General features: G+C 44.3%; 1 protein-coding gene across 10 annotated transcripts in view; it reads right to left on the bottom strand.

The window, feature by feature from the left end:
* Positions 1-11,519, bottom strand: part of LINGO2 (leucine rich repeat and Ig domain containing 2) — a 3,618,115-nt gene that overhangs the window by 117,926 nt on the left and 3,488,670 nt on the right. The gene's annotated exons all lie outside the window — the stretch shown is intronic.

Genomic DNA, 11,519 nt, shown 5'->3' with positions numbered 1-11,519 from the left:
GAATGGTGGCCTTCTGATCTCATGTCTGCTATCTCTTTCAGTGAAAGCAAACGTTTTTAAAAAAATGCAGCTAAAGGAAGCCAATTTGTGTTTAAAAAGAAACCTTTTTTGTTGTTTGACAATTGTCAGTGTTTCCGTCTATCCCTGCCTACACTCAACAAATGTTTTTTTAATTCACAAAGAGGAAGGGGTCCCAATGGGATTCTTTCCCTTTTGCAAAGTAGTTACTAACTCCCTTGAGGTTTCAGTAGCTTTTCTATGTTTTACAAGTGGATTTTGGTTGCAAGACATTGATACATAGCATACTGATTTAGTATTCAGAAGGAACTCCCAAAACAGTTCCTTTCAGATACTGAATCGGGTATCCGTTTGCAATCCCATTTTAGGGCTTGAAAAGTGTTTTCTGACTACTAAAACAGTATTAATATACTGGAAAAAGCATTTTATTATTTTATGGCTGCAAACACTGAATCAGAGTATTTTCTAGTGTAAAGAAGATTTGAACACGTGGCCGATTATTATTAAAAAAAAAATATATATATATACATATAGTAGGCATTGACCTCGTCTCTTTCATCTCATCCTATTAGTTGTCTGACGTATAGTTCTTCCTTCTATAGAGTGCTTGTAATGAAATGCACGAGAAAGTATTTTTCATCTCTAAAGTACACTAAACATTATATTATTTGTCCCATACCATCATAATATCTAGAAATAAATCATTTCTGCTTATGTTTTTTGTCTGCAACATGCCTTTTTCAATGGTTTACAAAGTGTACATGTGTAAGTCAGGCACACAAGTACACATATATTATTTCTTATATGAACACCCACATATGCATAAGAGCACACGATCCTGCAACTTAAAACAAAACAAGCAAATGGAAAACCATGACTCTGGCGTTAATATGGTAATACATGTAAACAAAGGCATGTACAAATGCAGTTTGTGTGCATTAGCACATAAATGTCAGACCTTTTTGCTTTACAGGAGCTTGTTATATAATGCACTTTTTCTCAGTTCCAGTTTTCAGTAACTATTACTCCAAACCTTAAACCATTAAAAAAAACAACCACCATTTCTTTAAAAAAGAACATAATCCACATCGCCTCACAAACCCCTCACAATAAACTTCATTATACTTTAACAAACAGTTCACACCACCGCAAAAAATGAATCTAGTTAACTGGGAGATCTAATTAAATCTGACACTGATTCACGCTGGGAGATCCCATGAACACTGACCCATGTAAGAGTCAAAACCACCTGGTGTCCAATGTCAGTGCAACAGGGCAAGATCCATGCAAGATTTGCAAGATAACATCAGCTATGTAAATGATTGCTACATACCTTCATTGCATGTAACTGCATTTTGGATATTCCAACACTTGGGCATGGCTTTTGCATTCATAGACCAATCTTGAACACCTCTATCATACAAACTAGGCAGCATAACAGATAGTCACTCTAATGCATTACTTGGAAAGATATTTTGTTAATTTCATTGTTATTTTACGTGTTTTTTCTTTGATGCTTTTGATATTTTTGTACGTCCTTTTTCATCTGCACCATTTGAAGAAAACGATGTCAACCCAGGGGTGTGCATGGTTTCTATGACACGAGGGTAGACACTAGTTGTTGGTTTTTCCCTAGTAAACAGATTTTACGCTTTCTTGGTACGTACACGCTCTGGTGCAGTTTCTCCAGACAAGGTGCTGGCATTTCTTAGTTAGTGCTTGCTGACCTGAACATGGATGTGCCGTTTTCCTGCGACCTAACTAGAACTGTTTTCCTCAATGCTATGAAACTGGAAGGATTTTGTTGATCTTCCTTTCACAGCGACGTAAAAAGGAAGCGAAAGTCTTGACTTTCATATGAAAACCGACATGTAGAGAAGTTCACAAACTATCTGTGGCAAGCATAATTGGCTCACGAATTATGGAAAATGAGCAAGAGATATGTATATCATGTTACAGTTACAAATTACGGGCACATTGTTCTACATTCATATAATAAAGATTTGTAGTCAGTTCCTCAATGGCCCTTTAGGTTCGCATTACAAGTGGCTCCTTAATTCTGATGGGGCCAGTAACAGAAGTTAACAAGCCCCTCAGAAAGATGGTATCAGTAGCAACATTGCTGGTAAGTGGTATTTCCAACCGAAGAGTATACCTTCTTGAAACAGGCCCAGCTTCCAGATCGAATACCGAAGCAAAACACTGTCAGAGCAGGTCCGATTTCTACGTGTTATTTTTCATTAAGTCAATATCCACATTTTACACCAAAAATTAGTTATTTTTAATTATTTTTAATGAAGTATCCTAGATTGTAATGAGTGTAGCTCTCCTCATCAAGTAGATAAATCTGCTCCTTCAAAGACCTTCTCTAGGACACCCTCTAAGAAGAACTCATCAACCTTCTCAACGCCCTCAGGCAGACATCAGATGTCATCAACATCCTTTGTATCGACAACACAGTTCTGGAAAGTATCTCAACTCAAGGCTCCACCAGGAGAATTACAGGGATTCCCATCTGGCTGAGGCTGCAGGAAATGGGGAGGGCTGGTTTCTGTCCCAAGTGTCTTTCCCTTCTTTGAAAACCAGCTTGGCCACTCAGCCCCTTCCGACTCTGGCATCTGCTGCTGCAGTTCTCCCCCGTAGATGGTTCCTTTGTCGCAGCCCAGGCCACTTCACACTTCATTATGGTATCTTGGCTCAGCCTGTTGAAGGCTGACAAATCAGAAAAAGGGTACTATAGGGCTGATTTTGGTAACTTTAGAAAAGAGTTCTAAAACTTTTTCTCTGTAATAGTTATAATAAAACTAGCATTGGCCAGTTGTTTGATTTATTCTATTCTAACTATTAATTTGATACCTTGAATGATATTTTAGCTCACTCCTATCAGAAGTAAGACTTTATTAATTTTAAATAAAGCCTTCCCATGTTAGCCTATGGAACTAATGCACAAACAAAATTGTCATTTTTTCCCTCACCAAGGTTTATAAAACTACTTTTATAAAGTCCTTGCTTATCATTGCACTGCACCCTACCCTGGTGACACTTAGGGTAGGCCTTAGGGGTAACATAAATGTAAAAATAAAGTAGCTTAAGACTTTGGGAGTACTTTCAATGCTAATGTCGAATTTGGGCTTAATATTATTTTTAAAGCAGCCAGCAAGGGAGGGCTGCCTTTAAACTGACATCAGACACCACAACAGTGCACCCATATGGGCTTTAACTCCACTGGGGTCCCTAAAATTACATGCCCTACTATATACTAGGGACTTACAGGTAAGTTTTTAGAGCCAATTATAATTAAGCCTAATTACCATATACCTTGTAAACAGAGCATTGCCCTGGGCCAAGTTAGCTGAGCCCAGGGCACAATCCGGGTCATTAACCACCAAAATGAGTAAAAAATGGGGCTGATCAGGGCCAAAAGAATGACTTTCTCACAGTGAGACATTTAGCCTTCCTTCCAACTTGGATGAGTTTACTTTACACTTTGAAACTGCATGTTTTTACACCCCCATATAAGGCCAATTAGCATGCTATTAATCTCATTGAAAACATTTGTAATCAAGCACACAGGTAGTAAATCAAAAAGTGAATACATCTCTGCAATATGATCTTTTTGGCACGTGCCATTCATATCATCAATGGGAGCTTCATGCAAAATGTGACTGATTCATGTGTGGTAGCTATTATTCATAGGTTCCCTGTGACTAATTCAATTCTTTATGATATATTTGAGTGCCTAGATTATGTAGAGGGCACACTTTCCATTTCAAAGGCATCTCTGAGAGATCAATAATTATTTGATTCTCCATTGGATTCAATAAGTACTGACTTGATGCTTCCCAAAACCATACCAATAGTCCTAAGTCGTGATGTAAACCCATTTTCACTCAGTCAAATAAAGGAGGATATTGCCCACATAAAGGGAGCTTGTATATGTAATTCTGCTGATTTCTACACCCGGTGATCTACTTTTCAGTTGGAGTGGCCAACAGACACTTTCCATTAGCACCAGTACCAGAGAAAAAACATAAGCGAGCAGGAGCAGCTCTGTCTAGTGCCCCTGTGGATCACCCAAGATTCAGAGAATATCCCTACTATGTCACCCTTTCCCTCGAGCCATATACAATAATTGCACCCATTTTCTTATTTCTACTCCGAAGCCTATTTCCTCTAGCACATGAATAAATAACACTGGGCCAAGGTGTTGCACGCCTTTTCCATGTCATTTTACACCACTATTGGGGTCCAGGCGTTCACTGGATATTACTGGATATCACTGAATACTTGGGACATGTAGTAGACAACTGACATTGGTCGCCATGCTTCGGAGCCTCCTGCTTTTCATCTATAGCATGCTGTCTTGCCGATATAGAAACACATGAACTGTGCAATTAAAGCGCCAAATTTCGTTTTTGTTAATTCTTCCTTTGCTTATACCTCCTGCAGTCTGCGTATCTAATATCCGATTCTGCCAGGAGTATTTACCTATTGAGTAATATTTTGAATTTATAAGCATTTTCTATAGATATCTCCTGTATATATACCTTTAATGTGTTCTATTCTATGCATGTACTGTTCATCGACCAATCACCATAATTTATGCTAAAATTCGAATAAATGCATTTCCTGACTATATTTCTAAATGCATTATCCAAAAAAGAACACCCTACAGACTCCATGTGGGGATCTTTGTCCTCCTACTCAATTCCACGTGTACCAGAAGGTGACTGTGGTCTGAAACAGCCCATATACATAGTACTCATATCTCATCTTGTCTGCGTCTGGTCAGAGTGCATTGCCATGTTTAATTTAGAATGTTGAATGTGTGTGAGAATAATACAAATATTCATGCTCTGTCAGTGAAAAGTACATCACACATTAAGACAGTCACCAGTTTCGAGTCAGATGTACTAATAAGCACAGTGTAGTAAATTGCGAACAGACCTATCTACTAATAGGTCAGTTCACAAATTACCAATTTCTAGCATTTCAAAATTTGACCTACCTCATGAATATTAATAAGATTGGTCGCAGATTCCGGCCCACTAGGAATTGCAGCCACCACAGGGATGGTGGCCTGCTGAGATAAGCAGACCACCATGTCTGTGACTGCTTTTAAATAAAGCATGGTTTTGAATGCAACCCATTTTCCTTAAAAGACAGTGGGATGCATATAAAAATTAATGAAAAGAGTGAAGTTTCAATTTTTAAGAGTAGTCAAGACAACTGCCTACTCGGGACAGGCTTCTGTGCTGGTGACACCTTATGCAACAGACTTTTTTAGAACCCCCCCACAAGCTCTTCCTCCGTGAACTCACTCACTACCACTCTCCAAAAGTGAATGTCATCTCTCGATGCCTCTCCCTGACACACAGTTCATTTTTTATAGTGTTAGTCATAGCTCAAGCACAGTTCTGTGATCTGTACGGTACACGTTCTTTGTAGCAGGCTAATTAAGACACTGCCTTTAACTTTATGATGTGTCAAATTGCAACTAGACAAAATTCTGATCTCCCACTAGTAGAAGCAGTAATCACCAGAGTTATCTTGACATTTGTTATTGTTGCCTGAAATCTGCTGGGCGCACTAGGATGTTCACATGTTTTTACAGTAATTTTTAAACACAGCACCCCCTCACAAATGCCCGAACCAGGTGCAGCTGCACAGGTCGCAACTCCCTAAAGCCAGCCCTGTGCTTACTCTTAATTTTTTTTGTCAATATTCACAAAGGGGAAGGGGAACTCCATCCAGTTTTCAAATGGCTTACTACCGTCTTCCAGGAGGTGGTAACATATTCATTATTTGCAACCAGAATTCATTAACAAAACATTAATACATACCACTCTGGTTTGCTATTTGGAAGGGACGCCCTACATATAAACCTTTCAAATACTGAATCAGTATTGCGTTCTAATCCCAAATAATTATTCAGTAACTTGATATTGAAATACAACTTGTGGTTTGGACATAAGAAAAAGCAATTTTGCGATCCCCAATGCTGGTTGCGACTGCAAAAATGCTTTGGACATCTGGCCCTTAGTTGCCTTGCTGGCAAAAGCATTCAGCAAGAGGAGGGAACAATATGTTTATGTTGACATCTAGTACACTACTGTAGTCTCCATTCCACAAAGTCATAGTTAGCATCCGTTTGGTGTTTGAGGTCTGCAAAGTGCTGCAGAACCGAACCTGCAGCTATGTACAGAAAATGGATTTGAGTTCTCCATCTCGGAATCGTGTTACAAATACTTAGTGCCCTATGGGTCAGATATCACCATGTATCGTGAAAGGTACCCCATGTCCAATCCACATTGGTGCCCCCTTGAAGATGGAGGAATATGTAGTATGAATTTGTTGCCCTCACCATTTACCCTTCAGTTTCAGACCCTCTTACCTAGTCAAGGGTTTCTCTTGATCATTGCTTTGGTTATTCTTCTTCTTTTCAAATAGAAGTATGCCTTATATAAAATTTCATCGGACTGCCAAGACTCATCACATTCCAGCTCATAAATTTGTATATGTTCGTACTTGCCATATAATTTGCAGAGGTGAGTCTGGATATGTTGAGTTTTACATTTTTTTAATTTCTTACATTTATTGCTTCCTCGGAGATCATATCTCAGAGTGTGCAAATGCTAGATTCTCATTTTTTCTTATCAATTGAGGAGACTGTGATTCATAAAATGACCTAAACTCCCACAAATATTCAGACAGATCGGAGACTTGAATATTTAGATGAGCTTTCCCAGACTTGGAGATGCCAGTTGTTGAATGCACCCCATCCGCCTTGAGGGCAGAATATGTTGCATCGCAGCTAATTTTCCACTTTCCTATCCCAATCAGGCACTGTCAAGTGGCGCGTGCTCCCTTTGGTGCATGAATATGTGCCCTTTTCTATTTTTTCTGTCACTTTTTTAGAAGAGGACTGCGTGGGAGTTTCTTCAGGGTAGTGCCCCTCGTGTCCCCAGGCCACCAGCGTGCTCTCCAGGGGATCCCACCCATTAAAAACAAGACACAAAGGAGGCTGCTTATCTCCTCTCAACACAGCTGTTGACCTGCGGAATATTCTCTCTCTCCCATTTCTATTAAGAAGCCTTCTGAATTGATTCGCCACCCTTCCTCTCCATCATCCAGCACACCTATCCAGCTCCAGGATGGGATATGGCCGCCGGTGGCGTCAGAGTCCGGCGAAAGGTCTGCGCGCGCTGATAAGCAATTATCACCGGGGTAATGGGAGTCAAGATAAGGTCCTGGCCTTGCACAGGGCAAAGACAGTAAGATTTACTTCTGCAGTTATCAGTACAGCATTGAAGCCAGCGCTTTTGAGCATCTACTTCAGTCAAGCACACAGGGGCTTCAGATGTTTTGAAAAAACATTAATTAAAGCTAAGGACATGAATGCAGATTGGAAGCGCGGTTACCCCGGGCAGGGATTTCCATTGAACTGCTGCAAGAATGTGCACACAGGCTGCTCAAAGCCCCAGCTGGCCAAATGGTGAGGGGGAGCTGGGGTGGTGCAGGGAACAGACATGCATTGCCTTCCATATGATTTTGAACTGGAATATTGTATGCAGCTCATTCGTCAGAAGAGCTAGCTGTGGGAATGAGTAGAGGAGAGTTAATTGAAATGGCTGGAGTCTTATCAGGACGCACAAGGAGAGCAGCAGTTATTTTCTGGAGATGCTGTGCGGTTGCAGTTGGTGTATTTGCATTTTTCATTGTTAATCTCAGGCCAGATGCATGTCCGTATGAAATGAGCCTGGGTCCTGACCGAACATGGGGAGAAAAGTTTCCACCTTCACAAAATGCTCTCACATTACCACCTGTTACCTCGGCCTGTGGTAATCCATAAGGGATGGTAGCAAAAGAAAACAAAATAGCTCAAAATATTTGCTGATCCCAGAGATATCAACAAAAGAAGCCTGGCTTATCAGAACCTTATTGCAATATTTAAAATTACATTCGGCTCCAGGTCAGAAGGACACAATGCTCCAGTCCAGGACTACTCCGTTTATATATTTAAATATAATATTACGTCCTCATCGTTATTCCTCGTCCCATTCTGAACCAAAGGAGTGAAGTGCCATAGTCACTCCTCACACCATGTCTAGAAAGCTACTTCTTCCGACGATGAGCATATAGCCCCCCCTCTCCCCCAGAACTACCTGTTCTTTTTTTTGTGTCCTCGATGTCTGCCGTTGGGTGCTGTGAAGGGCTGCCTTGTGTGCATTTCTTGCGGCTGCTTTGGCACTGCGAGTTACTGTTTGTTTCCAAGCAGCTTCTTTGCCTGTTAGTCTGGCATGCTTCGGCGCTCCCGGTGCATTGGCCTGGGCGCCTTCTTGTAGGCTGCTTGGGTGCCTCCAGGGCTGCGGTGGCACATGGTTTCCCTGTTGGGGGAAAAGGAGGGGGATGTCCTGTACATTTGCACAGCGTCCCCTGGGGTGCCATGGACGGTGCCTATGTTGCTCTGTCCTCCGGGGTGTCAGGACAGAGGCTTCTCCCGGCGCAGCTTTGCTGCGCCAATCGGGTTGTGCTATCACAGGGTTCTTGTCCTGCTTTGGCCATGGTTTGATTGGTGCTAGGGTCCTGGTGCCCCCACTAGTGGCAGTGTGTCCATGGCATACCTGTTACACATGAGTCTTTTTCATTGGTTGGGCCCCTGGGCTTGGTGGTGTGGCACCCTTTGCCTGGGTCCTGTTTGTGCTTGCCTTCTTGGAGCAGCCTGCAATGGTTGGTAAGGCTGGGTGCCTTCCTCTGTGGTTTGGCCCTGTGGCTCTTGGCCTGTCTTCCTTCGTGGCTGGGGTCTTGGGGTGGGGGCTGGTTACAGCATTCCCCACCCCGTCCTCTGGGGTCCTCGGTTGCTTTTTCTTCCTGGTCATTCTGTGTGTTTTTCTTCTGTTCCTCGCACTGCCAGCATGGGGAAACACGCTTGTAAAGGAAGCCATCTTTCTCCTGACTTGCCACCTAAAGGGGTGCATGATGGTGGGATTCACTGTTACCGGCCCCTGGCTCCTGATGCTCAACTCCAGGACGTGGTTCATCAGCTATCAGACGCTTATGGGCCGTTTCCAGTGTAGGGGTCCTCCTTCAGGGGATGCCTCTCGTCAGTCTGGTGGTAAGGGGGGTCCGAAACATCCTTTCTGACTGGGCCGCCCCCTCCGTTTCTCCCTTTGGAGGGGGGACCTGGCTCAGTTTTTTCCTGTTTGGGTTGCTTCCATCACAGACGCCTGAGTTCTTCAGGTGATTTCCCCAGTTGTTTGTCTGGACATTTCTCCAGAGTTTCCAAATCCTCACTTCCTGCAGACGGCATGGCCTCAGGATCCAGTGAAAAGATTGGCCCTAGCCAATGGCGTCGCCTCCCGAGTCTTGAAAGGTGCCCTTCTTGCGGTTCCTCCTCGGTAGAGAGGGTGCAGTTGCTATTCCCGTTTCTTCACGGTCAGATTTTGAGATGTCCACTTTGCGCCAGGTGATTCCACTGGTATCTCTGGGGGATTTCCTGACAAAGATCGATCTTCAGGACACCTATCTCCATATTCCGGTGGCTCCTGCCTCTCAGAAGTTCCTGAGGTTTGCAGGGGGCTCCCAATAGTGGCAGCTCAGGGTGCTTTCCTCTGGGCTCAAGCTCTCCCCCAGGATTTTCACCGGGGTTCTGGCCCCGGTGGTGGGTCTCCATTCCAGATGTGTCTTGGTCCACCTGTATCTCGACAACCTTCTGATCCATGCACCCTCTTTGGACAGATCTCTGGCAGACACGACCTCCATGGTGTCCCTTTTGGATAGTTTTGGATTCCTGATCCATCCCTCGAAAGTCCCACCTGACTCCCTCTCTGCAACTGGAGTATATTGGTACCTTTTTCGATAAAGAGCAGGGGATGGTGTCCCTTCCTGCCTCCCGGTGTGCTCGGCTCCGTCAGTCTCTTCAGTGCCTCCTGCAGGTTCGGAACGGTTCTGAGAGGAAATGGCTGTATCTTCAGGGTCTGATGGCAAGATCTGGCTTGTTTTCTGGTGTTTTCCCCCTTCTTGGCCACTGTCTTGCTTATTCATGTTGTTGGATTCTATGGTGCTACTTTGTTTTCTTCTTTCTTTCAGGCGGCAACTTTGGATGTAGTACCGTGGGTGTGCCTCCACTTGGGCCCAGTGGTGCACCATATCCTGCATCACTGGACTCCGGCCAGCAGCAACTACGTTGCTCTTGTTCCTGTTTCTGCTCCAATTCACCAGGATCTCCTCTGGTTGTAACATCCTCCTTCCCTGGACTGTGGATTTCCTCTTCAGTCTCTGACTCTTTTGGTCCTCACTACCGATACCAGCAGCCTGGGCTGGGGGGCGGTCTTGGGGGACCTCACTGCTCAGGGTCTCCGGTCTGTGGAGTAGGCTTCAATGTCTTCCATTTGGAGGGAGCTTTGAGGGTTCTTGAAGGGTCTTTGCTTCCCCTCTTCGGGATCACTTGGTGGTGGTCAGAGTGGACAACCAAGTGGCAATGTCATACATCAATCGCCAGTTCAGCACCGGGTCCTCCTACCTCAATCTCCTTTCCTTGCCTGCCTCATCCTATCCTGGGCAGTGTTTCATCTCCTCGAGTTGCAGGCCGTTCACATTCAGGGGATGCTGAATTGTCCGGCGGATATTCTGAGTCGGTGTTCCCATCCTCCCTGGAGTTTGTTCTGGCTCCTTCTGTGTTTTCCCAGATTTGCAGCCGGTGGGGTGCTCCAACAGTGGATCTCTTTGCTACCCCCTTGAATGCTAAGCTTTCCCTCTTCTTCACCCAATTCCTCTCTCAGGGTGCACTGGGGACCGATGCCCTGACCAGTCCTCAGCCTGGGGGCTTCCTCACGCCATACACCCCTATTTCCCTGATCCAGCGGTTCCTGTCTCACCTGCTCCAGGAGGTGGTGGAAGTGGTTGTGGTCCTTCCTTTTTGGTCTTGGAGACCTTGGTTCCCTCTTTTCCGTCTCCTGGCGGTGGAGCCGGAGTGGTGGCTTCCCCTGACGCCTTCCCCTCTGTCCGTCCCTCTACTTCCTCTGCAGACTCTGGCACATGTGCATCTCACAGTCTGGAGGTTGAGAGGGAGGGCCTCTTGAAACAGGGTCTTTGTTTGCAGGCTTTCTGTTCCCTCCAGTCTTCTCGACGGGGATGCACTAACAAGGCTTATGCGCTTCATTGGGGCTCCTTTGATGCGTGGTGCAGGGCCCGGCCTTTGTCTTCTGTTTCTGCCCCTTCCTCTGCAGTTTTTCAGTTTCTTCAGGAAGGTTTTGATAGGGGTCTGTCCGTGACTACTCTGAAACTTAAGTGGGTGCTCCATGAGATGATTTAATTTCTCCTTTTTTTAGGCGTGGCCTCTAAGTTGTTCCAGGGTTTCCACCTTCTTCGTCTTCCCCTTTGGAAACCTTTTCCCCTCTGGAACCTTCCTGTAATGCTTTCCCATTTAAAGTCCCACTGTATGAGCCCCTGGAGTTGGTGTCTCTTAAGTTCCTGACTTTGAAGTGTTTTTTTCTGGTTGC

This window comes from Pleurodeles waltl, chromosome 1_2, assembly GCF_031143425.1.
Source record: "Pleurodeles waltl isolate 20211129_DDA chromosome 1_2, aPleWal1.hap1.20221129, whole genome shotgun sequence".
Lineage (NCBI taxonomy): Eukaryota > Metazoa > Chordata > Amphibia > Caudata > Salamandridae > Pleurodeles > Pleurodeles waltl.
The sequence above is the reverse complement of the archived record's forward strand: the minus strand, read 5'-3'. Positions and strand labels throughout refer to the sequence as shown.